This window comes from Bos grunniens, chromosome 4 (genome assembly GCF_055505025.1).
Source record: "Bos grunniens cultivar Pamir isolate PY7600 chromosome 4, Bosgru_T2T1.0, whole genome shotgun sequence".
NCBI lineage: Eukaryota > Metazoa > Chordata > Mammalia > Artiodactyla > Bovidae > Bos > Bos grunniens.
Window position 1 is genome coordinate 70,878,200 of NC_141168.1, and position 26,458 is coordinate 70,904,657.

The 26,458-nt window shown below is 39.7% G+C and overlaps 1 protein-coding gene across 17 annotated transcripts in view; it reads left to right on the top strand.

Moving 5' to 3' along the window:
* The window catches only part of NRCAM (neuronal cell adhesion molecule), a 249,991-nt gene that overhangs the window by 105,370 nt on the left and 118,163 nt on the right, over positions 1 to 26,458 (top strand). The window contains exon 1 of one of the 17 annotated variants that reach the window (XM_086396799.1): positions 18,724 to 18,815. The exons of the other annotated variants lie outside the window; for them this stretch is intronic. The gene's annotated coding sequence lies outside the window, so the exon portion shown is untranslated. Of the gene's footprint in view, positions 1 to 18,723; positions 18,816 to 26,458 lie in introns of those variants that run through there. 17 annotated transcript variants of the gene reach the window in all.

Below are 26,458 nucleotides of genomic sequence, written 5' to 3' on the forward strand. Positions count from 1 at the left end.
ACACTTGACATTGGTTCTACTCAAGAAGTGTTCTCTCTACCAGAGTTGGAACCCATAAGAAAGCCCAGGGCCTTCCGAGGCTGCTGGAGTCCAGAATTGTACCAGTCCTATTGCTACTTCAGCAGCTGCCATCAGCTGCCTCATTCTGAATCAGAAGAAATCATCTTCTGTCTCTGTGATGCTTCAGTATTGCCCACAAGTACCACCAGTAAGGAAAACCCAATGGGAAGACAGTTGGTCAAGGAGCACGGAAATACAGTTTGCAGAGACCGAGCAGGACAAAGCGTAACGGGACAGGTGTGGGGCTGAAAGACAGCCAATGGATCATTAGCATGCTTGTCATAATGGAAACATCACTCAATTTAATAGCAGAAGACCTGAAATCAAGCCCATCTCTAACACTCAATGGTCATGTGCTCTTGTGTAAGATACAGGTTCAGTATCTTGCACCTTTCTGTGCCTCAGATTTTCTGCTTGTAAAATGAGAATAGTAATAGTACTGCCTTACCATGTTGCTGGGAGGGCTAAATGAGATAATGCATACAGAAACCATTTAGAAATGGTCAATATCTCTGTGAATATTAGGTACCTTAGACCTGTTATCAAATTCACTGTTTATGAGGTAATCACTAAGGACGTTTTTATAAACTAGAAAAGATTTCAACCAGTCTGGCAATTTGCTGCCTGCATGTAGATTTCCTTTATGATACTGAACAATTACTAAATTGGGGGAGATGTGAGATCAGTGGTACTTGTCAATTTAGCAGATTAAAAAAATTCAGCAATTCTCTTTTGATGGGTCACATCCAAAGATAAGCAGCTGAGCCCTCTTAGCAGCAGGAAGGAAGGGCAGCAAGCCTTGGGTTACACAAATGAACTTATTAAGGGGATTTATAAAGCCATCTAGTTAATCAGAAAGGAGGGGAGTGAAAAGAGCCTTTCTTAGCCAAGCCAGGATCACCCGCTGGACAATTAGAAGCACAGTTTTCATTAGACTGTTGTAGTCCTCGGTTGGGGTCAGGCCTGTGAGCTAGGATACAGCTGGCGGGTGGAGACAGTCCGGCTGTAATTAATCACAAGGGGGTGGAAACCAAGGATGAGACGTTCACACCCTTTGATTTCGAATGGCCCCTGTTCCACTGCATTGACCTGCAGTGCCTATATTGACCTCTGTTAGATTTCTGTGAATTGTGGCATGTTAGGGCCTCACTTACAAGTTGCCAGTGGAGTTGTTTAGGTAGTCCATTGATTTTAGCCTTGACGGGATGAAGATTGGGTTAAATTTCTTTAAGATTTTAGAGTAAAATGCTAAGTCAACCAGTGTAGGAGGTTAATGGATTTAGCTATTAATGTGTTTTACACCAGTAATATCAACAACAGCTAATTCTTTCTTGTGTCAGATGCTTTCTCTGTGTCAGATACTGTTCTAAGCACTACACTAACTCACTTAAACTTTGTAATAACCCTATGAGGTAGGAACTGTGGTGCCCATTTTTACAGATGAGTGAAAATAGCATATAGACCTAAAGGACCTTGTGTAGGTCACAGTAAGTGGGGGACTCAGCTTTGAGCCCAGATGAGGCTGGTTCCGGTGTATTAATATTTTCTGAACCATTAGAAGGTACTGTCTCTTGAAAAATGGAAACTTCTTTCATGTCCCTAACTGTTTGGTGATTGTTCACTCAAGTGAATGTGTCATATTTAACAACACACATTTCTGTAAATAAATCACTCTTGTGAATTAGTGATCAGTTTTCCAAGACTCAAATTGCATCAGCATTTTAAGATTGTTCTTTCTGATGTTATTATTTTAATATTCTAACTTACTGAGAACTAAAGTTCCTAAACTGTTTCTTCACAAATAAAAAAAATGTATTACATAAAAGGACCAGAATAGGCATCTGGTGCCAAGAAAAACTTGGACATGTGTTTTTTAGGTAAGGAACCAGTGCCAAGGAGACCCAAAGGTACTTGGTAGCAGCTCAGGGTCTAGACAGCATGTGGCCTTGGATACCATCTTTAGCCCCAGATTCTTGGAACTACGCAGAACTTTTAAATGAGTAAAACAGTTGACGTTTATATAAAAAATTTTATTTCTGCCTTAAAAAATCAGGTGGTCTGGCAACACTGGCTATGTATTTCGCTGACAACAGTCTGCTGGAGTTAACAGGAGACTCTCAGCTGCCCAGAAAGCAGGGCCTGAGTCTCTATTCCTTTGCTGGGCAGATTCACTCTTTAGCTACTTGGCCCCATTAAGCATTTTAGTTTGAGACCATTCATTTGGAACAAAGATGTCCTGATTCCAGTCATCTTCTTTTTACAGGACTACATGGATCTTTCAGAAAATTATAGCCATTTACAATTCAGATACTTATAAAAAGTACTTTTAGTTTAAGATTATAATCAGGTTTCAGTTCCTCTTCTGGGGTGAAAAGTTGCGTCTCTCCATTTCCTCCCATCCCCTCCTTTCCTCTTTAAAAATGTGTGATGATGCATTAATTTCATGCAAGGTCAAAAGGAACTTTGATTATTGTCCTCATTTATACCAAATAAACAGATACATATATAACAAATACATTTAAAAACTGGTGGTACACTGAAGAAGATATGCTAATGACAAACATATGAAAAGATGCTTCACATCTTGTCGTCAGGAAAATGCAAATTAAAACAAAATAATTGCATGGACCATATACCCCAAGTAGACAAAGCAATCTCAAGAAAGATGCACAAAGCTGGAGGCATCACACTTCCTCTTTTCAAACTGTATTGTGAAGCTCTAGCAATCAGTCAGTATGGTATTGATCAATGGAACAGAATAGAGAGCCCAGAAATAAATCCATGCATGTGTGGTCAATTAATTTACAACAAAGGAGCCAAAAACATACATGGGGAAATGACAGTCTCTTCAACAAATGATGTTGGGGAAACTGGACCACTATGTCACACACACACACTGACACACACACACACACACCCCTACAGAGAGGAATATTATTCAGCCATAAAAAAGAATGAAAATTTGCAACAACATAGACAAACCTTGAGTATATTATGCTAAATACCATAATGAGACAGAGAAAGGCAAATGCTGTATGATCGCCCATGTAGAATCTTAAAACGTAAATAAAATTTTAGAAGCTCATAAATACAGAGAACAGATTGGTTGCTAGAAGTAGGGGTAGAGGGTGAATGAAATAGGTGAAGGGAGTTCAAGGTACAAAATTCCAGTTAAAGATGAGTCATGGGAATGTTAGGTAAAACATAGCAACTGTAGTTAATAATACTGTATCGCATATCTAAAAAAACGCTAAGAGACTGTAAAGGTTCTTGTTACAAGAAAAAAAAAACCTGTAACTATTGATGATCACAGATGTTAACTAGACTCATTGTGACACTGATTTGCAATATATATATATACTTATACTGAATCATTATGTTGTACACCTGAAACTAATATAATGTATTTCACTTATACCTCAGTTGAGAAAAAGAAACAAAAAAAAAAAACCATCAAGAGAAATAACATACCACTACACAACTATCAGAATGGCCAAACTCTGGAAAACTGAGAGCATCAAGTGCTCATGAGGTTGTGGAACAACAGGAACTCACACATTGCTGGTGGGAATGCAAAATGGTACGGCAACTTTGGAGGACGGTTTGGTGGTTTCTTACAAAACTAAAGCATACTCTTACCATATGATCCAGCATTTGTGCTCCTTGGTATTCACCCAAAGGAGGTGTAAACTTCTACCCACACGAAAACCTGCACGCAGATGTTTGTAGAATCTTTATTCATAATTGCTAAAACTTGTAAGCAACTAAGATATTCTTCAGTAAGTGAATGGATAAATAAACTGTGGTACATCCAGTCAATAGCATGATTCAGGGCAAAAAAGAAGTGAGTTATAAAATTATGAAAAGATATGAAGAAAACTTAAATGCATATTACTAAGTGAAAGAAGCCAATCAGAAAAGGCTACATATTATGATTTCAAGGATTCTGGAAAAAGCAGAACTACGGAGACAGTAAAAGGTCTGTGGTTGCTCAGGGTTGGGATTGTAGAGAAGAGATGAATAGACAGAGCACAGAGTTTTTTTTTTAGGGCAGTGAAAATATTTACTCTTTATATTATAATGGATACATGGCATTATACATTTATCCAAACTTATAGAAGGTACAACACCAGCAATGAGCCCTAAGATAAACTATGGAAGTTAAGTGATTATGATGTATCAATGCAGGTATATCACAGGTAACAAATGTACCATCTTTGGTGGGGAGGGATGTTGATAACAGGGGAGGCTATACATGTGTGGGGGCAGAGAATACATGGGAAATCTCTGTACATTCCTGTCAGTTTTGTTTTTAACCTAAAACTGCTCTAAAAAATGAAATCTTAAAAAAATTTTTTTAACCAAAACACTATTGATACTGTCACTAACCAGTTTTTGTGACCCATGTTTAACTATCAAGAAAGGCACATTTGAGAAATAAACTATCTGAAATCAGCTTATCTTTCTCTACATTGTTATGCCAATCATTAAATTGTATTAATTTCTGATTTTCTAATTATGTATCATCAGGCTTATGACTTCTGAGCATTTGCTTGCTATCTGGCTATATTTAATTCAAAAATAATTTGTATAATGAAACTAATTCTATTTTCCCTTGAGATAATACATTTTTAATTACTGAGAAGGGAGTCAAATTAAATAATATTTATCCAAAGTAAATGTAGGAGATAATAAAATATTTCCATGGCAAGTTTAACTCAAAACACTCATGTACATCAATTAATTTGGTGTTAGATTAGAGATATATGGAAGAGGGGGTTGCCCAGAAACACAGCTCTTTTCTTTTGATCTTGTGTATTTCATCTGCCAACAGCTGAGCAACTTGATCCTGAATCTGCCAGTTTTCTCTGTGGATCCATTGGAAATGTGGCTAATCCCAGGCGGTTTTGTTCATGCTCATGTACAGATTGCTTTCAGAAAGTGCCCAGATGTGCACAATAAGTCCAGCTTTGTAATGCCATTTATCTGGCAACAGAAGTGCTATTTGCAGTAGTTAACTATCTTTTTTACATTTGCCATGGTCCAGTAGTATTGCAGAGCTTTGTGGCATCCGGTAGCTAGTGACTGACAATCAGCAGATTCTAAAGCCTTTTCAGAACCCTGAAAGAATAGATAATGATAGCGTACAATGCTGAAATGATGAAAGGAATAATGGATACTCAAATGTTGATGCAATTCAGCTTCCTCGAAACGATTACAGTTCATTTTCTTTGATTAGTGTTGTTCAAGTTTTGACTTTAATTCTTTATTGTTTAACTTCTGGAAGATGCCATTCAGGAAAACATTGCCACACAAAATCCATCAGAAATGTTTAGACAGTTGTCATCACAAAGAGTCAAAATGCCTGCTTTGTTCTCTTTTGTTGACCCTGCTCTGTCCTGCACTGATGGTTGCTGATTCGACTTTTTAAGGACATAATTGATTTCTTTTTAAATGTTTGAGAGAGATGATTTTCGGCTTTGGGATCAGATAGGAAGGGTGCTGTGCTGACAGAAAGCTGCAGAAGAGTGAGTTAAACAAAGTGGTAGTATTTTCATTTAGGACAGAGAAGTTTGGTGGTTTGTGGCTAAGTGACCTTTGAATGTTGACCTTTGAGACTTTGGGATGAAATGGAGTCTTCAAAATTTGACAAGGTTAATGTACAAGCCTACCTGTTACCTGGAACCTTCCAAGTTTATGTTTATTGTACAGTGTGCTCAGTCGTGTCTGACTCTTTGTGACCCCATGAATTGTACCCACCAAGCTTCTTGGTCCATGGGATTTCTCAGACAGGAATACTGGAGTGGGTTGCCTTTTCCTTCTCCAGGGGATCTTCCTGAGCCAGGAATTCAACCCACGTCTCTTGTGTCTCCTTCGTTTCAACTGGATTCTTTACCTGCTGAGCCATCAGGGAAGACCTTATGTTTATTAACACCATAGATTTGCCCCCTATATGGGAAATACATCTCTTCCTCTTCCTGGGCTTCCTTTCAGGAAAGAAGGAGCTCCAAAATACCATTTTTATTTTATTTTAGTTTAGTTTAAATTACATTGGTTCTCAAACTTCAGTTTGCATCAGCATCACCAAGGGTTTATTGCTATACTGATTCTTCCCACCTTTAGAGTTTCTGGCCCAGTGAGGCTGTAGGTTAGTCACGAGAACTTCCTTTTCTAACCAGATCCCAGCTCATGCTGCTGGTCTGGAGACCACACTTAGAGAACCACTGAGTTAAAATAATTTTACTACAATAGGTCAAAATCCCTGCTAGTGGGGAATTCCCAGGTAAGACTCTGAAGTCTTAATTTCTGTGACTTAGCTGTTGATGCAGTTTAATTCAGCAGTCATTTCTTGAGTGCCCGCTACGTGCTTGGCCCTGACTGACACTGCTAGTCCTAAGAGGAGAAACAAAGATAAGTCAGACGAAGACTCTACAAACATCTGTCAGGTACCTAAATAACTGCACGGAGAGGTTGAGAACCTGTACTTTTTCTGTTTATTGTTGGCAGTATATGTATAATTTTAAGTGGAAAGCCAAATGTCTTGAATTGTGAAGTGAAGTGACATGAAGTCACTCAGTTGTGTCCAACTCTTTGCAACCCTGTGCACTGTAGCCCACCAGGCTCCTCTGTACATGGGATTCTCCAGGCAAGAGTACTGGAGTGGGTTGCCATTCCCTTATCCAGGGGATCTTCCCGACCCAGGGATTAAACCCAGGTCTCCCGCATTGCAGGTGGACGCTTTAACCTCTGAGCCACCAGAGAAGCTTTAAGTGTACTATTCCAATACTTCCAGTGGTAATTATGCATTTTTATTTCAAACAGAAGGTTATGTCTTGTAACCACCCTAAGTCCTAGATAACTTTTGTCTCAGGGAAGTCCTGGCCCAATTCACTGCAGGTGCTATTCCTGTTACCAAACTGAACTTGCCAGACACGCAGCAAAGCCAATCTCCCGACACAGCATTATGGTAAAGGAAATATAACAGTTATTGTAAGGCGTCAAACATGGGGCCAAGCAAGGATAACAGGCAGCTTATACTCAAAACCCCAAACTCCTCAGTGGTTTTCAGAGAAGGGGTTTAAAAAGGGAGGTTAGGAGCGGGCATTGCAGGGTGCCTGATCAGCTCAAGTACAATTCTGCAATTGGTGCAGTTTAACAACTGGCTTATGTGGTGTCACAATTGCAGGCATGGTGGGCATGCTGGACACATGCGTAGTTGATTCAGAGATCATGGCAAGTGATTGGACATTTACACATGGGAAATGTATGTGTCTTCATGCATGTGTAAATGTATGCAGTTGGAACCTGGTGCCTGGTATCTGCAGAGACTGTCCAGCCATAAAATGTTATCACCTAACATGGGCAGGTAACATCGATTCACAGGGGTTAGCATTATCAATCCACGGGCTCCAGCTGTTTATGACCTTCATGTAGTCAGCTTCTCCCACTTGATAGGGGTTTTAAGTGTGTGCAAAACAACCCAAAGATGCAACTCCTCGGAGTGTTATCTATGGCCCTTAAGGAGGAAATAAAGTTCCTTGACTTTATTCATGGCTAAACTGTTATTAATTTGTTTTGCTTGACTACTGTCCTCTGTTTCTCCATTTTCTCACTTCTCTGATTAAATTTACTCTTTGCAACTCAGGGAAGGGACAAGGAGGCCAAAGCTTTTCTGCAAACAAGAGGCAGGGGACACGGAGGTGGGTGTGTCTTCTTCAGGAAGGCCCCTCAGTGTCCTGGGATTTCATTCCAAGCAGGCTGACCTTCACCACCTCTCATATTGTCTCCCTCCACAATAGAAATGGAGAAAAACCATTACAAGCAATAACAGAGACCCAAGGTCTAAATCATAAGCCTTCTCCCAAAGAAGGCAAGTTACATTTTTATCAAAATCAGTAGTGATGGCCCATATGGTGAGTTATATGGTATCTTTATGGTAAGGGGAAACACTTTCCCAACTGTTCTTGGAAAGACTCATAGAGAACTCTCCCTGGCTCCTGCTGATGGCTAGTTGATCCTGACAATCATTTAGAGAGTGGACAGATTCTAATGTAGTTTAAATTGCCTACTAAACTGAGAAAGGATTCATGTCTCCAATAAATCATGCTATTAAAGATAAATAGGGGAATACAATAAATGTGTGTGTTGGTAAAGTAAGCTAAAAATAAATTTTTCTTACTGAATCTATGCAAACTGGCATTAGAGACACGTTTCTATTAGCTTACTTATGGTTCTCATAATACTATACTGATGTATATTTTTCCATGTGCTACTGAGTAACCATTGCTAATTGTTGTTCAATCACTAAGTCCTGTCTGATTCTTTGTGATCCTGTAGACTGTAGCAGGTCAGGCTGTCCTGTCCTCCACTGTCTCCCAGAGTTTGCTCAAATTCTTATCCATTGAGTTGGTGATGCTATCTAACCATCTCATCCTGCGCTGCCCTCTTCTCCTTTTGCCTTCAGTCTTTCCCAGGATCAGAGTCTTTTCAATTAGTCAGCTCTTCATATCAGGTGGCCAAAGTATTGGAGCTTCAGCATCAGTCCTTCCAATGAATATTCAAGGTTGATTTCCTTCAAGGATGACTGATTTGATCTCCTTTCAGTCAAAGAGACTCTCAAGAGTCTTCTCCAGCACCACAATTCTAAAGCATAAATACTTTGGCACTCAGCCTTCATTATGATCCAACTCTCACATCCATACATAACTACTGGAAAAACCATAGCTTTGACTATGTGGACCTTTGTGGGCAAAGTGATGTCTCTGCTTTTTAATATGCTGTCTAGGTTTATCTAATGCACTGTCTAGGTTTGCTAATACATGCATTTAAAATTGAGAAAATGTACTTAGTAAAGAGTTTGAATGAAAAAAAAACCTCTTATGTAGCTACAAAAATTTCTTACTTGGGATTTCTGAAGATTTAAAAACAAACAAAAAAACACCTCAATGTACTAGAACCTCACTAAATAAGACATGCCTAAAAGTGATAAAAATGACATATTTGATTCTGTAGATACCACAGTGGAGTGGAATGAGTGTGGGCCATGGAGGGACATAGATCTGATTTTGAATCATGCATGGTCTTGCCACTGAATGGCTATTTGTAAAATGGGAATAATGTCTACTTCACAGGACTTGGAAGTATTAAATAAGGCACATAAAGTCTTTAGAAGAATGTTTCATACGTTATGCCTTCTTTAGTGGCTCAGATGGTAAAGAATCTGCCTGCAGTGTGGGAGACCCTGTTCGTTCCCTGGGTTGGAAAGATCCCCTGAAGAAGGGACTGAGAATCTCATGGACAGAGGAGACTGATGGGCTTGGAAGTCGATAGAATCAGAAAGAGTTGGACATGACTAAGGGACTAACACTTTCACTTGATACATACTAATCACTCAAGAAATATTTTCTCTTCCACCTCCCATCTTTCCTTTTTTTCTCTGTTTCCTTCTCCTCATCTTTTTTCTTTCCTTCTTCCTCCACTTCTTCCTCCTTTTTTTCCTCCCCCTTTTACTTTACTCTTCCTGTTTTATCCCTGTTACTTTGTCTCAGTGAGTACTTTCCTGCTCAGAGGAACCACTTCACTGAATCTCTAGCATCGTTTTCACCCGTTGAGGTTGAATTTGACCCCTGAAATGGTCTAATGTCATTAAGAACCATCATTCTACCTGTGGGGGTAAGCATGGTGAACATTACTCTAAAGCCGTGATCTGTAACTAATGAAACAGCCCTTTGCGTTTTTTTATATCCTGCAAGTTTAAAGATGTTTTATATTTTAAAATGTTTGGAAAAATAAAAGGATCCAATTTTCATGACATACGTGACTTTTATGAAATTCCAATTTCGGGGTCCATAAGAAATAACATTTTGTTGGAGCTCAGCCTCCCCCGTTTGTTGAGGATCATCTAATAGCTTCTTTTACACAGTTTTACCAGAGTTAAGTTGTTGGAATGGAGTGGGGGGTTGTGGACTGCAAAACCGAAAATATTTATTCATACAATCTGACCTTTTATAGAAAAAGTTGCTGACCTGTATTTTATTTTATTTTTTTTTGAAAATCAAACTCCATCCTGTTTATTAAACTTAAAATACCTTCCTCAAGCAAGATCCAAAACAATTTCATCCTATCACATAGTTCTGATTCATCTCTACAGTCAAGCACACATCATTTGCCAGCTTGCGCTGACAATAGAATCAATCCCCATTTGGTCAAGGTTGAAGAACAGTAAAGAAATCTGTGCCCATCTAATGAATACAGTGTCTCTTTCATTGTCCAAGCCATTCACCTCAGGCTTTGAGGTTCAAATCCTGGTCTGGAGAAGAGAAAGGTTCATATCCAAGCTTGTCATCTTTCCTTCGGTAGTATATTCGTGTCAGCACTGTGATCAGAAAACTCTCAAGGATGAGGAGGTGGCAGTTCATCACTTGAGACCTGATTTTAGAAGAAAAGGGAGGTGAACAAGCAATCTGCCCGCCACTGGCCAAGACTGAGAAGATGGATGGCTGCAGGGCAGACAGAATAAGGAGTGCCTGGAAAAGGAACAGAACTTGTGTGGGTTTTAGTTTGGTTCTGAAGCCGGTTCTGTAAGGGGAGCTTCATGGGAGTGGCCACTGCAGCAGGATTGGAATGAGTATTGAGCTTCCCAGGGCGGCCGTGTGGAGAGTGCTAAAGGAGCCGGATGGAGTTTTTGGTAGAACTGCCGGCACACACAGACAAAAATCCATCTCTGCTCTTCTCATGGTATCACTAACTCCTGACGGAATTTATGAGTGATGATTATATACAAGGGAGTTTTGTAACCAGCCCCCTAATCTTTTAGACAGTTTTATCTATGAAGCATCCAGGGCACTAGTTTCCCTGAAGCCATCCCTGTGACCACTTTCGACCTGCATGCATTTCAGAAGATATCTAATGACAGGTAAATCCCTCCCTTTCTCTCAATTACTCTGTTATCCCTGGGAAATCCATTGTCTTTTCTGAGCAGGCTGGGAATCTGTTGTCTCTCTCTAGATGAAGAACTGATCAGCTCACATGTCCACCTTGAAACCCATTGTAAAGCCTTTTTTAGAAACAGATTGAAAGTGATCACATGTTCCGTGATAGTCCCCCCTGATGGAGCCAGTGCTGGCATTTGTGAATAAATGCATATTAGTTTTCAATTCATTGCAAACAGCTATTCCTGGGAGGATTGGCGATAGAGTGTGTTGCTCTAAAGGAACGTAATGGGGTGACTACAAAGGGTGGGAGGCGGGTTATTTTTTGTAGCCATGTGGAAGGCACCACGTGACCTGGTCTCCAATGACTGAACTGAGGCAGGAGACAGAGGAACAGAGCCATTTGGTGGACTTAAAGCTCAGATGGTCGAGCCAGACAAGCCGATAAATTTAATAGGTTAATGAACACCATCTGTCAGTTGCATTGACACTCCTGACTCTTCCTAGGAGCATATCTCTCTTCCCTCAAAGTCTCACCCCAGCCTCATGTTCACGTTGCTGCTTCAGCCATTCAGTGAACAGATGAATGAGCCCTTTTACTGCAGGACCTTGATCAGTCACTCACTTATTCAGTGGAGTGCTAATTATGTGCCAGGCGCCACGCTAAGTGCGTGAGACACAAAGCAGAACAAGGGTTTCCTGCCTTCCCCTGGGAGGCGCTGACAGGCTCCCAGCAGAAACAGATTTGGAAACGAATGTTGTAAAGGATGGTGGGCTTCTGATAGATGCCTGTTTGTGTATGTGAAAAGCTCCTGCTGGGGACAGATCACGAAACGAACAGTTGCAGTTCAGTATAAGCTGCGAGTCAGGTGAGCTAGTGTAGGCTCTTAAGGGCTGTCTGTGCTAAGTGGAACATCTGAACATGACCGTGAGATCCCTAGGCAGCTAAGCAGTGCAGTCTCATGACCAGGATTTTGGAATGATGCTCTGGAAGCTGTGTGGAGAATGGATTGGAGGGTCATGATGCTGGAGGCAGGAGGCGTATTTATAACTCTTAGGGTACCCAGGTAGGTGGTACCACCTAGAGAAGGTGAAAATTAGAGAGATTCAGCTGAACCTGATGGCTTCTTAAGGTGGAGCAAGAAGGAGATCGAATAACAGATGGCACACAACATCCAGCTTAGCGTCCAAGCACCAAAAGGTCATTCAAACACTGCACTTTTGGATGACGAGAAAGGAAAACATGGGAGCAGAATTCTGGGACAAGAGATTTTTAAGAAACGTGATAGAGTTCGGGAAATGAGAGACATAGGATGAATGGAGGAAGAGAAGTCTAAAGGGGACTGGGAAAGGTCATCAGAGAGCTAGAAAGTGAAGGACATGGTGACTCCCAAAGGAGGGAAGCTCAGAAAGGGAGGCGGCGAGTGAACAACAGCGCCACACCCTGCGGAAAGGTCAAGTGAGACCATGGTGGAAGCTACCAGTCCATGTCTCAAGAACCTCAGACAGACATGCACGATCCTCCCAGAAGTAGTCCATTCTCCTTTTCCAAATGCATTGCCTTTTTTCTTTTTACTTTTTCCAAATTGAGCTATTCTGTTTCTTATATGTATCCCTCAGTTCCCATCTCCTGGTCCTTTTCCTTCCTGAAAGGAATGCTGTAAAGTTAACAACAAATGACACTTTCCATTTGGCTGAACTGGCATGGATCGCTCCATTCTTTCTGCCATTCCAGTCCTTGATCCGTACATCATTGGGCCACCAGTCACTTTCTTCCTAATATAATGATTTGTGTCATTGTCCCCTCTCTGCTCAGTTGCAAAGCAGACAAATCATATTTGCACAATACCTAGGGATTCAACTATTAGGTCCTTTAAAAGACATATGATCATCTTTTGCTGATGATTTGGAATGTTACAACCAACCCACCTACCATAAAAACTTAGCTCTTATCAGAAACTTAATTGTGATATGAAATCAGTAAAGCCAAATTCCTTATAATATTGTCATGTTCTTTGTTCATTTGTCACAGACAACTTTAAACTTGATCACAAAAAGCCAGTCTTAACTTAGAGAGTCGGGAACAGATGAGCATTTAAAAACACTTATTCTTAAACTTGGCTGCATCAAGCCCTTGCATGGTGAAAGAAAAAAGCTGCCAACTTTATCAAAGCAGTAGCTAGTGTGGGCAGAGCAGCCCACAAGCTGGGCAGCCATTCTAGAATGATCTTTCCTGAATTCTCTAGAGATACCCTCCCTCCTGCCTCACATTTGCCACTGGGGCTCTTTTACATGCATTTTCTGGTGGCAGATAATAACCCCTCCCTCAGCCCCTGGGTGGCCAGCTGGATACCCCAGCATCCTTCCAAATGGGCGGAAGCGCATGGAGACCCTGGTACCAGGTTCTACCCCTAAGCTTCTGCCATAACTGACTGGGAGTGTAGTCTGGGTGTTGAGAGACTTCAGATCATCTCAGGTGGCCCTGAGGAGCAGTGGAGTTCCAGAACCACTGGTTTTCACTCTGATTCGCATTTGAAGATTGAATCTGTTACTACTGCTGATGACTTTTTGTTCCTACGTTGGAATCTGTATAGTTATAAAAGCAGAAATGTATCCTTACCTGTTAAAATATTTTCTTCTCTTTCTCCTCCACTCTGCAACCAACCCATGAGAGAATGCTCAAGGCTTTTGGCTGACAGAGTTCCTATCTCTACCAGAAGAAAAAAACACCCATTTCTTTCGTAAATGTGCGACTTTGGCCAGTTGACAACAAACCACCAAACCTTTAGTATAGAAAAATTCCCATAGAAATTTTTAGAAATTTTGACCTCCTTTTCTGTCATAGTAACTTAATAGAAAATACATTTGATTTTATACTGAAAATTGAAAGTGCATTCATGTTATTCGTGGCATGAAGTTGCCAGAGTAGCTTTGTTCTTAATAAGTTCCAGCTAAACAGAAATTCCTAGTAAAAATAGGTTGGTTACTAACTCAATGTTATTTTTTCCTAGTAATCATGTGTCCAGAAGTAAATGCATAAAAAAGATTTATTTGTTTAAAGAGAAAGAAAAGAAAAGAAGAGAGAAGCACACAGGTATCAACCCATTAGCTCAGACATTAGTGAAGTCCTCCATTTTATGTTCTATGGGACAAATGATTTCCTAGTTACCTTCTCTATTAAAAATCTTAATTTTGGTCATTTCCTTAGAAACAGGGTAGTAATATCTTTTCTTCTTGTTATACTACTAAGTTTGTGTATATATCCACTCTTTAGGAAAAGTTCTGTTTTTCTGTGTGGGCAGTCGCTCAGTTGTGTCCAACACTTGGTGACCTCATAGAAGTACTTCAAAGCACTAAATAAATCATCACACAGGGCTACTTGTTATTTAAGATATTTGTGTAACAGATCTGTTGAAGAAGTGCAACTGCAGTGACATCGGAACTTTAGTTTTTCCCACAGGGGCCTAGCATCCCTGCTCTGTGGGGCCAGTTCTCCAGCTCCTATAAGAAATCTCTAGGATAAAATCTAGAAATAGGTTTATCCACTCACTGTGTTCCATCAATAGTCTTCCAGACACTGAATCCTGAAACACTGTCAGATCTGTCATCATCATGTCGAGGTTAGTTTATTCATCGAAACTGCCATCTTTGGGAGTTTGGGGGAAGATAGATACATGTACATGTGTAGCTCAGTTACTTTACTATACACCTGAAGTCTCACAGCATTGTCAGTTGGCTAAATGCCAACATATAAATAATTTTTATAGTGTTAAAAAAAGAGGTTCAGAAATACTGAGTGAGTTTCCCAAAGATACATAGCTAGTTGAATGAGGATGTGCTCTTTATCAGGTCCAGTTGATTTATATTGAATTATGTTTAATGAGACCAACCTATAAGCATGTTCATCCTAATAAAGAATGGAAAGCTCTTGCACGTTGAGAAAAAAAGCTGTCAACTTTATCAAAGCAACAGCTAGGGTGGGCAGAGCAGCTCCCAAGATAGGCAGCCATTCTAGAATGATCTTTCCTGAGTTCTTTAGAGAAACCCTTCCTCCCATCTCACATTTGCCACTGGGGCTCTTTCTGATCTGGGCATCATTTTCTGATGGCAGATAATAACCCTCAGCCCCTGGGTAGCCAGCTAGACACAACATCTTTCCAAATCCCTGCCAAGATCCAATTCAAATATATTCTAGCCCAGAATCCTTTGTATTCACCATCCCAAGGTAACTGGCCTTTCTCTGAACCTTCACAGATGTAGTGCCCTTCCTGACCCATTGATCTCTTTAGTCCTTGCATTACGGTTATTTATGGTACAATCTCCTGTAACATCTCCCCTGCTCTACTCAAAGCTCCTGGAGAACTCCCGTCATTCTTTGTTTTATTGCCCACAATGTAAAGGATAGAAGAAATGGTGAAAACATTAACGATCAAGGCATTTATCAAATGTACTGTTATGTTATTGTCACGTGTAATGCATATGTAAACAAGTGTTATCGTTGAAGACATGAGGAAGTTTCTCAAGTGTTTACTTTTGTGGATTTCATTAGGTTAAGGGGGAAAAAGTAGATTTGCATTTTTATAGTTTTTCACATATTTTTAAATGGAAACATGCAATCACTTAAAGCAATTTATCAAGAATAATTTAAGTGGTTCCATGAAGTTATTATCATATTTATTGTATTATGCCAAGGAGCAGGCAGCAAATTACTTGTTTCCTTCAGTAAGGAACCGATTTCTAAAGACTTTTGGGATTTTAGAAGGACAGGTTTTTCATCAATTAATTTTTAAGTATATTTAATTCTTCCATTTTAAGAGCTTTTAGCTTAATAGGCCCATTGCTTCCTTGTCTACCTTCTCTGTGTTCTTGAGGAAGATAATTCATTATTTTATTATCTTTTTGTGACCTAGTGTTAGCAGACACACCAGACTAAAAGACAGCTTATTAAATATTTATGAAATCATATTAAGGTGGCATTTGTGTCCTTTCTATAACAGCTGCTAGCTGCCAGATTCTTTATTTTATTACACAAAATACAATGACAGTGTTATTGCCATCAATCTAGTTAAAAATGGACAAGGGTCAAACTATTTCCAGGAGCACCAAAGGGACTATATGTAGGAGCTCTGGGTTAGCCTCTTAGTAAGTTTTGAGACAGTTCAGTAAAAAATATTAAGTTGAAAGACAGAGTTGTGTGTGTTCCTTATTGTTCTGAGAGTGCTCCTTTCCAACTCTGACCATTCTGAGATTTCAGTAGTTGTTTTTATTTTTTTATTTTCCATTATGTTTTATCCCACAATATTGAATATATTAATAGTTCCCTGTGCTGTACAGTAGGCCCTTGTTGTTTATCCATTCTCTACATAGAAACCATTCTCTATAGAAAAGGGCTTCCCAGATGGCCCTCGTAGTAAAGAACCCACCTGCCAATGTAGGAGACAAAAGAGACACAGGTTCGATCCCTGGGTTGGGAAGATCCCCTAGAGGAGGGCATGGCAACTCACTCCAGTGTCCCTGCCTGGAGAATCCCATGGACAGAGGAGCCTGGCAGGCTACAGTCCATAGGGTCGCAAAGAGTTGGACACGACTGACTCGAGTTAGCATGCACACATAGAATAGTTTGTGTCTGCTAATCCCAGACTTCCAGTCCATCGCTCTCCCGCCTGCTCTCCCCCTTGGCAACCACAAGCCTATTCTCCATAGTCTATTCTCTGTGAGTCTGTTCCATAGATAGGTTCATTTGTGTCCTATTTTAGGTTCCACATATAAGTGATATCATATAGCATTTGTCATTCTCTCTGATCTACTTCACTTAGTATGATAATCTCTAAATCCATCCATGTTGCTGCAAATGAAATTATTTCATTCTTTTTTATGACTGAGTAGTATTACATTGTGTATGTGTGTGCGTGTGTGTGTGTGTACCACATCATCTTTGTCCATTCATCTGTTGATGGACATATATGTCCAGGTCTTGGCTATTGTAAATAGTGCTGCTGTCAATACAGGAGTGCTTGTATCTTTTTGAATTAGAGTTTTGTCCAAATATACACCCTGGAGTGGGTTTGCTGGATCATATGGTAACTCTTCAACAGTTCTTTTTATAAGGGAATCTAGGCAAAACTGAATAGGGTGGACTGGCAGGGTGTGTTCAGGTGGTGGCTCATGGACATCCCACTGATTCTTAGCAGAAAAGAGAGGCCTTTACACCACACTTTAAATGTTTCGTTTCTCCCTCACCTCTGAAGTGCTGGTCTCTTCCTGCCTTATGCAGATTGCCCTTCAGCCTGGTGAAAGGAGCCAGACTTTGTTTGGATATAAAAATTTCCTGAAAACACCTAGATTTACGTTTGTGTTAGTAAGTGTTGTTGCTCTCATTACAGAAGCTGGTTGAATGTGCAGCTGTGAGCTGCCTGTGTGCCCCTTCTGCCTCGGGGCTCAGATAACCCCACTTTATTTATTTTTTTGTACATACGAATATGATTTATTACAGCCAAAGGATACAAGAACTTAACAAAGAGAAAAGGCACGTGGAATAAAGTCCAGAGGATACCAGACATAAGTTTCCAAGAGTCTAGTCCCATTGGAGTCACACAAGATGCACTTAATTACTCCAGCAACAGATTATAGCAACACATGTGAAATATTATCTCTCATGGAAGCTCAGCAGAGACTCAGTAGATGACCCCACTTAAAACCACCCTCTGCCCATACTTATCCTGCTACTGTATTACAAATAAAACTCATCTCCTTTAGGAAGCATAAAAATGGTGGTGTATCAGTCTCCTTATGAGGGAGGTCACAAATCTCTCACTCGCCCAAATTTCCAGAAAAATTTTGTGTATTTATATATATATATATATATATATATATATATGTGGGTGTATATGTATTTTACATTTTAAGAATATAAGTATTTAGAAGCATATGAAACAAACAGCAATTGTGAAACGTAAGTCGTTTCTATTTGATTTGTGAACGTTGAAAATTTTCACGTTTTTTGAGAACAAAAAACAAAATTGATAAAAACTATGATTGATCATGAGGAAGATCCTATCATTATCACACTCAAGAAATCAGGATCCAGCATTTTTAGCCATGCTACACTTATGCCAAGAAGCACACCCAGATGAACACCAAATATCTATTCTCTTACCTTACATTCTTTGTTCAAGTGTTTTTATTGTTGGTATAATGTAAAGCACATAGGCAACCCTCTCTCTCTCTCCGTTTTTTTTTTTTTTTACCTAGTCAAGCAGCTTATAGGATCTTAGTTCCCTGACCAGGTATCAAACTCAGGCCCTCGACAGTGAGGGCATGGAGTCTTAACCACTGGACCGCCAGGGAATTCCCAAGACAGCCCTCTTTCATGGCCTCTGCCTCTTACTCACTGAATGACTTTGACAAGATACTGCCACATTTCTGGTCTCAGTTTCTTCATCTGTGAAATGGAAATGTCAGTTCATAATTCCTTTTCTGGAATCTTATAATCAGATGAGTTTTAGAGTGCAGGATTTTTAAAGAATATTTATTTATTTTTCAAAGATAATACAGTGTATATACAAGGATTAGATTGTATTAGTATAACAGTCCCAGCAGGGTCTGGAGCAGCATTCTGTAATCAATTTAGTAATTCTGCAGTAAACATGCATAGTCACACTTAGTGGGATAAAGTATATAAATGTGTGAGATTTGTCACCAAAACTTTTGTTTTTCAGAACTTTTGGGTAAATGAGCCTGTGCCAACCCCTGCTTTGAGGATTTTTGTTCAGCAAATTATAGTTGCTTCAACAATGGTAGCTGTTGTTTTTATTTGAATTAATGGTAGGTAATGTAGACTTCATCTCTTATACAAATTGATAGGTGAATAAAGGAATTCTATTCAACATACCCCTCTGAATCCCACTGGATTTTATAAAAGGTGATCACCATATTTCAGAAAATGGTGGTGAACTTCACTCTTCAGGAAAATATTCACAAGAGGGCATCAGTGCCTTCTCAAGTAATTTTAGATCCTCATATGTTCCTCTGCTCTGAGATGATGGATAAGCTCAGAATTATAGATTCAGAACAGTAAATGAGATTTCCATTACCTATGCTTAAAATTAGTACCAAGAAATTTTTAGCTTTCTCTTTTTTTGCCATAATTCTTACTCAAGGGGGTAAAATCAATCACTTTACTAGTTCAGCTACTGTCTGAATGCTCTAAGGTGATTGATGGGGATGTGTGCTAAATTTTGCCTGCTGGCTTATGCTTGATGGGTCCTCAGTCTGGGAGTTTTCAGCTCACTGGTGTGCGAGGGTCCGTGTGAGGTGTCTCACTAGTGGTTTACTATAATAAAGTACCAGAGTTTGTAAATTACTTAAAAAATAAATAGGTGAGTATTTCAGGTTACCCTTGGATAATGTCCCTCTCACTTTCTTGGGTTCTAATATTATTTTCTTAAATGGAAGAGAAAAGGAGAGGGTTGTATAAGAGTGTGTCTTGAAATAATGTTATTCATCATGTTCTGGAGGAGAATTTTCTTTTGACCTTTATTCTAGTGTATCTGTCTGTTAATCAAAATATGTGGATTCTGTTTTTTTGATATGTGTGTTTTATGTTATGTTTTCAAAGAGTAATTAAAATTTTTTCTTTTGGTATGGTTGATTTACAACTTGTGTTATTTTCTGCTGTACAGGAAGTGACTCAGTTATACATATAAATTCTTTTTCATTTTCTTTTCGATTATGATTTGTCACAAGATGTTGAATATAGTTCCCCGTGCTACACAATAGAACCCTGTTGTTTATCCATTCTATAGATAATGGTCTGCACCTGCTAATCCCAGGCTCCCGTCCATCCCTCCCCCTGTCACCCCTGGCAACCACAGGTCTGTTCGCTACGTCTGTGAATCTGTTACTGTCCTGTAGATAAGTTCATTTGTGTCATACTTTAGATTCCATATATAAATGACACATATGGTGTTTGTCTTTCTCCCTCTGGCTTCACATAGTATAATAATCTCTAGGTCCATCCATGTTGCTGCACATGGCATCGTTTCATCTTTTTTACGACTGAACAGTATTCCATTCTTTATATGTACCACTTCTTCTTTATCCATCCATCTGTCAATGGCCTACTTATAATCATGTCATGTCTCAGGTATTACAGATAGTGCCCCTGTGAACACTGAGGTGCATATGTCTTTTTGAATTGGAGTTTTACCTGGATACATGCCCAGCAATGGGATTGCTGAATCATGTGGTAACTCTATGTTTAGTTCTCAGAGGAGCCTCTATACCGTTTTCCATAGTGGCTGTGCCAATTTACAGTCCCACCAATAGTGTAGGAGAGTTCTCTTTGAAAGTGTAATTTTTAAAAACACTTACTGGCAGCTTCTTCATCTTTTTGTGGTAAAATGAACATAATGTTAAATTTACCATTTTAACCACATTTAAGTGTACAGTTTTGTGGTATACGTACATTCACACTGTGGTACAACCATCCTCACCCTCTATCGCCAGAACTTTTGTATCTTCCCCAGCTGAGACTCTGTCCCTATTGAACACTTACCTCCCCATCCCCCACTCCCTCCAGCTCTTAGCAACCACCATTCAACTTTGTCTCTCAAAATTTGACTGCTCTAGGCATCTGGTATAAGTGGAGTCATACAGCATGCACGTTGCAGCATCTGTCATAACTTCTTTCCTCTTCAGGACTGAATAATTTTCCATGCTATATAAATATACTCAGGTCCTTTATCCATTCATCCATTGATGGACACTTGCCTTGCTCCCCTTTCTGGCCATTGTGAGTGGTGCTGGTTCGAGCATGGATGGAGAGAAAATGATTTTGAATTAGTATGGTTACTACTTGTGTATTTAGAGATGGTCATATCATCTTTTTTTTAATAGGCTATTTTATTTGTTTATTTTTCTTTTTGCGGGGGCCCAACCCCACAGCATGTGGGATCTTAGTTCCCCAACCAGGGATCAGACCCGTACCCTCTGCACTGGAAGCTCAGAGTCTTAACCACTGGACTGTTAGGAAAGTTCCCCACTTACATCATCTTAAAAACATGTCTGTTAAAATGCTAACTTGGCTATTTAAAATCTCAATAACAGAAAGTCAGCATAAATTACAATTTTAAATTTAAGATTTAATTGTGCAACCTGTTGCCTACCTGTGAATTATTAGGATGTCAGCCTCTGTATGAAGAGGGCTCCATAAAGGGGGTGCTTGGTCTTGTCTGACCAAGGGACTATGCAAGAGCTTCACCAGCTAGTTTTCTTTGGTGTGTACCTGGTGTCCGGTTCTAACCTCAGAATCTAGGATGTACCAGAAAGGAAAGCGATTGGTTTTCCTATTGAATTATTTTTGAGTCTCAAACTGTTGCTTTTCTTATCTTGCTGCATTTCTCCATGTGACAGTCCCTCAAGTACCCACAATATGAGAATAAGGAAAGACTTTCAAAATAAGAAAGACTATTATTTGCAAAGCTCTTGATAGGTTGTGAAAATAAAAGAGGCTGTGTCTGCTAAAACATTTTGAATCCTGACCAGCACAAAGTAAAGAACCAATGTCTCTTTTCAGTTGTAAAATCAGAAAACACATTAAGTAGAGTATGGTTGATTGCTGTGTCGGGAAACCTTGCTAAGATTTCCAGCACATTCCAACCCTTTTATACAGCTACAAAATTTTATTTATTCCTTCTTACTCCTTAAGTGCTGTGGTGTAATAAAGGCTGGATATTGTAGCCATGGGATGAAATTGTATCTGGGTTATATTTTCAATTTTAATACAAATTCAGATTTGCTTTCAGCCCAGTTTCTTTTATTTTCAGCTCAATTTCTCTTATGATTGGGACAGATAGGCCTTCAATTATTTACCTAATGAAGTGTATTATTTACTCATTACAATTTGGTCTAGTTTTGCATTCGTTATCCTTTCAGGTACATAATTGTGTCATGTTTGAGTGTATAACCTGTAAGAGGCATGTCCTTTCCTTCTTATGACAACATCCAGACCACATCCGCCATCGCACAATCCTACCCTCCCCATCAGATTCTTCCCTTCAGCCTATCTGGAATAAAACAGTGATTCAAGACACACAGGCCCCTACTCTCAGAGAGTTTACCATCTTCTGAAGGGCAGAGGGACATTCGCAAAAATAAGCACAGTACATTTGTACAATTACAAACTGAAATCAGAGCTGTGAAAAGAAGAGAGATGTTTACAGAGGAGGTTATAGACCACAGTAATTACACAGACCTGGCCAAGCCATATTGGAGACCGAAGCAAAAAGGAGAAAATTAGTAATACTGATCTTGTCTTTACTTCAGCTTTTGGTATTTGTTTAAGTGGATGTTTTGCATTAATTTGTATTTTCAAATACTACTTCAAGATATGATTCATCTTGATTACTGAGTTTTTTGGCACCCCCTGAAATTTTGCATTGAAAGCCATTGCCTCAACTCACCTCACCCTCATCCCAGCCCTGCTCTGAAACCAAACTACCTGAGTTCAAGTCCTGGTTTTGCCATTTACTGGCTGTGTGACATCAGGCAAGTTGCGTATACTGTGTCCCTCAGTTTCCTTTTCTGTAAAAGGGGAATAATAATAGTACTTCATAAAGTCATTATGAGGATTAAAGTAAGTTAACATTTGTAAAGCAGTAGAGCAGTGCCTGGCATAAAGTGTAATTAAGAAGCGTCATAGGGAATGCCGTGGCAGGGCAGTGCTTGGGACTCTGCTTTCACTGCCGAGGGCCCAGGTTCAGTCCTTGGTCAGGAAATTAAGATTCCACGAGCTGAGTGGCATGGCCAAAAAAATTAAAAGCTAGTAAAGGAAGATGCCTCTAGACTGTTTCAAGTACTAAATCACTGATTATGAGCCGATTCATGTCTGCAGTTCACCAGGCCGCCACCAGCAGGCTCCACCCTGCCACCATTTTTGCTAAATTTACTCACATGCTCAGGACAGTTTGATAGCTAGTGTGGTTAGGTTTTTTAAAATGAAAAACTTACTCATTGTGTTTCCTCTTTCCCCTTCTTATTTTTCACTCTGAAACAAGCAGAGAGATGATGGGGCATAGTGGCCCACCGTCACCCTCAGGCAGCTGCCTGTTCTAGTCCATTTCATGGACATGGAATACTTCCTGGACTTGTTAAGTGTTTTTTCCTCCCACTGAGGCAATGGTCGCCATCTCTGCATGATTGCAGTGTTGCTTTGTGTGCTGTTGACAAGTCCAACTTTAGATTCTTACCCTCACTTATTAACAGATTTCTTGGATAGTCTTTGCAGAGCGCCGCACACAAGTAAACAGGCTGCACACAATAAAAGGGGGAGGGGTGGTGGGGAGGGAAGGACTGGGTGTTGGGGATTGGCAAATGCAAGCTAGTATATATAGGATAGATAAACAACAAGGTCCTTCTGTATAGCACAGGAAACTATATTTAATATCCTATAATAAATCATAGTGGAAATAATATGAAAATATATATATATTTACATATATATGTATAACTGATTCACTGAATGTACAGCAGAAATTAACACAATATTGCAAACCAACTCTACTTCAATAAAATTTAAATAAATAAATAAGCAGACCAGTCCCTTGTCAGGATCCCCTCTTGCAAAATCCACTGCTTCTTTTCCTGTCTTTGGGGAAATTCCTCGTTTTCTGTTAGCATTTATTTTTAGCTCCATTTTACATTCCACTCATGGTGATTCTACAAAGACTAATATGTCGCTTTTTTTATTCGTGTAAAAACACTTTTTTGAAAACAAAATCATCCTCTTATCTTTTATGGCAAGGCTGCTGTGTTTATACTTCAGAAGTACAAAGGGTAAACAGAAAAAATTCCTAATTTAAAAAGTGGAGAAAGGCAGTGTAAATTAATGTTACTTTTTTAGCATCTTAATGCAAAAGTGGCTAAATGCAATTTCAATTTTCTAAAAATTCTGATGTGCACTACTTTGTTCCATAAATCTGGGGGTAACTCTATGATATTGGCAGGAATTTAATGATCTGTACATATTTCTGGAAAACCAGGTTAATATTTTTGCTAAAGTAGATTCTATGTATGAATATAATAAGCACCCTAGGGGAAAAATTGTTATACCATGGAAGAAGCTTTATCTCAGAGTGAATAAATGGGTTCTTTCCTATTTTACCCTCAAGCTGTGAATTAACAATTTCTAGCTAGAGGGCTGCCAGGTTGGAATTAGTATTCCACTTTGATGAGCTCTATTCATAGTCTGAGATTATATGTAAATGTTAGGATCTTTCTGTCTCTTACAAAAAACCCAAATAACCTACACTTTAAATGCAATGTTCCAGTTGAAATAATAAAGCATTAAGGAATGAAAATGTATCCCTTTAAGGATATATGTTTGGTGGTCACACATATTAAAATGTGGTTAAACTTAAAGTATTTGTAATGAAATCCTCAATAATTAAAAAAGTTTTTTACTTGAATTGTAGTTGTTTTGTTGTGTTAGTTTCTGGTGTATACAGCAAAGTGATTCTGTTTATATATACGTGTGTATATATATAATTTTTCTTTATGGTTTATTGCAAAATACTGAGGGTAGTTCGCTGTGCTATACACTAGATCCTTATTGTTTGTTTGTTTTATATATAGTAGTATGTATATGTTAATCCCAGCCTCCTAATTTATCCTTACCTTCCCCAGCTTTTCCCCTTTGGTAACCATAAGCTTGTTTTCTATGTCCATAGAAATATGTCTGTTTCTATGTGGGTCTATTTCTGTTTTTTGTAAAAAAAAAAAAAAAAAAAAAGCTCATTTGTATCATTCTTTTAGATTCTACAAATAAGCAATAATATGGTATTTGTCTTCCTCTGTCTGGCTTGCACTTCACTTAGCATGATCATGTCTAGGTCCATCCATGTTGATGCAAATGGTATTAAGTAAATGTTGATTATTATTAGAGACTTCCCTGGTGGCTCAGGTGGTAAAGAATCTGCCTGCGAAGCAAGAGACCCAGGTTTGATCCTGACCTATACAAAAGGAACAGTTTGAAACCTGAGCATTTGAACATGAGGAATTTCCAGAAGGAAGCTAGGTTCTGCTGTGTAATTTGGAGAATGTAGAACTGAGTTCAGGTGTGAACCTGTTTCCTTGGAGGTGATGAGGGGAGATTAGGGGAACTCCACCTCGTTGCTAAACCGGGTCAAACTAGGATAGATCTCCACCAAGCTGTGCTATGGAATCATCCATGTCTTCAGAGGGACACTGAGATCCGTCTACAAGTGATGGATCACCATCACCACTGCATCAAGGGCAAGGGCGCTGGTGAGGCCTTCCGCCTGGGTCAGGGTTAGTCTGCATCTCAAAGCTCCAGGGTTCCCTGCAAGATCCAAGAGAACTGGGCAAAGGAACAGGGTTCTACAGGTGGTGAGGGAAGGGATGATAGTGAGTGTGCCCTGGGTACTGTCACACAGGTTTACTTTCTAAACTCAGCTGAGTCCTCTGGAACCCTGGGCAAGCCTTGGCTGCTGCCTATTCAGCTCTGAGCATCTTTCAGGAGGTGAGGCTGAGATGGAACCAGCGGGAGTTGGAGGTTACACAGGTGCCTCCGTGGCCCCTGGGAGCAGCTGATGGAGCTTCTGGGCTGGAGACTTCAGTGCCTCTTGGGCAAATGTAAGGTCAAATGCATTCCCTGTCTGGTACTGTTCCTAATACCATCTGCTGTTGGAAGGAAGAGAAGTATTGAAATTGCTGCTTTTTCATTATGCCTTGCCTGAAGACAGAGAAAAATGTTTTCTTCCCGCTAAAACCCTGTAGAATTAGAAACCTATAGACTGAATGAGGATTTGGTCCAATGAATCAGACTGGAAACAGACTGATTTCTGATTAAAGAGTTCAACCCATGGAAAGTGAATTATGCATGTTTGTTACAGGAACAGAGAAATGGTCATTGTTTTTAGCCTTAACTCTGGAAATGGTAAGAAGCAGTGAGTTGCCAAGGAGACTGATAAAGCTCCTGTCTAACTGGTGCCAATTACAGTAAGTCGCCTACATACAAACCTTCAACTTGCAGGCTTTCAAAGATGTGAACATGCCTTCATATGCATGGTCACCTAAGTTAGTTCATATGCCTGGCCTGCATTGTCCTGCGCGTGCATCCTCTACAAGTTGTTGTGCTTTTGCAAGCTTTACTGTATGCGGTACAGAGTACAGAATACAGTATCTTTATTTCAAGCCCAGGGTGTCCGAAGCAAGCGTAAAAGCTGCAGTGACACAGCTGGTACTGCTAAGAAGTGCCAGGAATTGGAGAACCCGAGAAAGGACGAAGAGGGACAAGAGGAAGAAGAAGTAACTGAAGAGCCCAAGAGATCCGTGACTCAAGAAATGGCAAGGGGGTTTTCTTTATTTGAGGAGGCACTATTGGTTTTAAGGCATAGGACTCAAACGTAGAATAGTACACAAAGATCGTAGCAGCCATTCAGGATCCA